Source organism: Halyomorpha halys, unplaced genomic scaffold, assembly GCF_000696795.3.
Source record: "Halyomorpha halys isolate HHAL.00 unplaced genomic scaffold, Hhal_1.1 Scaffold718.1, whole genome shotgun sequence".
Lineage (NCBI taxonomy): Eukaryota > Metazoa > Arthropoda > Insecta > Hemiptera > Pentatomidae > Halyomorpha > Halyomorpha halys.
In genome coordinates this window covers 100613-102919 of record NW_027110423.1, presented here as the reverse complement: position 1 = coordinate 102919, position 2307 = coordinate 100613, and positions in this window count along the sequence as shown.

Below are 2307 nucleotides of genomic sequence, written 5' to 3'. Positions count from 1 at the left end.
TTTTCATACAGCTTTGTTTTTAGTTTTTACCATGTTCTTAACCATTGCCTTCTTTTTCAAAAGTCTATACAAGTAATATTTTTAGTGCTCAATTTTACGACAATAAGCTGCGATAACTAATCCAAAATGAGTGAAGATTGACAGTTTTATGTGACACGGATTGAAAATCGTTCAAAAATCGTTAAGTTCAACACCTTACGATCCCTTTATGTCACTGGTATTTAACTTTGTGTATTTACTTGCATTTTATATTAATGGTCTATTAATATTATAAAACTGTTCTGACCTACCAATAAGAAACAACAACAAAATTAAACAATACAAATGAAAATCATTTGTTTCGCCATAAATAAAACTGACATAAAATGGACAAAATGTCAGTAACGAAGTCATTGCTGTTGTTTGAATTCTCCCTCGATTTTAATACAATTACGAAAACATTTCAAGGCACAGATTGATGCATTTCGTTGAACCATTCAATCGTGGAATCATTTGTAAAATTTATATTTAACACCTCTCGGTTTATTCCTGTTTAATCACATTAAAGCGTAAAATGTTCGCAAATCTGTTTGAATTTTATAATTCAGAGAAGTATATAATTATTTTTTTAACATAAATTTACTCATAACGTTCGAGAATTTATATAATGAGACAAAAAAATAAAAATTCGTCCTCAACTATTTTTTGAGCCAATTATGGTTCATCATAATTGGATTTTACAATAATATATTTGATTTAAGATTTTAATTATTTATATTTTAAATATTTTTATATTTAACGGCCGTATTTTTGAATATTCAATAAGCATCATTTAGTAGTTTTAATTAAAATTTGAATATATCATACTATATATTTTTACATTCATTTACTTATTTATGTAATATATAGTAAGGGTTAGTGTTGTGATGATGGAAAATTTCGAATTCTGGTTTTCGACGGAAATATACGTTTAAAGGACACCTGAGTCCAAATCAAGTCTCGTAAAATAGTCTTTGTGTGTCTTTTTCGTATTTTAATTTTAATGTTGTTATATAACATTCTGTGATATTTTTAGACAATTTAATATGGATGATAGAGCTCATTCTCACTATATTTAAAAATATATAAATTAAATTATAAAATAAGAAGTATAAGAGAGAGAAAAATAAATACAAAAAAGAAAAGTAAAACGATATCTTTAGCACAATCATTCCTATTTAGAATATTTACATTCAGCCTGGGGAACTCCAAACCTAGCTATTCCCCCCACCCACTTGTGGAGGAAAGAGCAGGACTCCGTAAGATCCCGGCGCTTCTCTCTCAACTGTGTATTAAAAGCCAGTGGAGGAGTTAGGGCGCTAGCCGCAGTTGTATGTGTCTGGGTTTATGTGGTCAGGCTAGCTCGAAAACGAAAAGGCGTACAAAACTGAAATTATATATTTAAGATAAATAAGTCTTAGATGTGACAAAAATGTTTTTATAAAAAATATAATCACCAAGAACCACAACTTTTCACATTTTTCCGATTTTACCCCCTCCCCCCCCCAAAAAAAAGGCTTTAACGATTTTGATTAAACTCGGTATGTCAATACATAATTAAATGGTCTTTAATATCAGATAGGTCTTATTCTCAGTGAAATAGTCTGATAGGGCTTAAATGGCGAATTTTCCAAATGGCTTTCTTCAAAGTACCTTTAATTTTGTTACAACCCTTGAAGAGTGAGGGGTTCAGTGCATAGTAAGGTACTTCCTTACAATGTACTGAACCCCCTGTTTTTAGACCAACTATTGTACAAGGTGATTACGCTAAACCGCCAGATTTTCCTCTACTAAGAGCGCCTCACTTTATAGAGGCTGGGTGTACCCCAGAAAGGCTCCCAAACCAACCGGGTTGAGTCATGGCTACAGTAACAGAATAAATTATTATCTGCCACGACCAGATTCGAACCTGGATTCTTTAATGTCTTACTTACTCCCCCTATAAAACTGAACTGTGTCCAAATCATAAAACCTATAATGAATCACCTAAAATTAACGATTTGGAAATTTTAATATAAACTTCATGTCAGCCTATATTATATTTTATTTTCGTATAATTTGAATATATACCTCAATTTCTTTTCAGAAATGTTGATCTAATGTTATTTATTATATTTGTACCAAGGTAATAAAATATTTCCATAATAAGAAGATGCAAGGTAGTACTCAAAGGATTGTTTCACCTGCCTTTGTCCTTTCCCAGAACACACTACCTTTAGTAAAATATCAAAAGAAAAATAACAAATAGGGCATATATCCCATATAGATATCAAATAGTAAAAAAAAAAA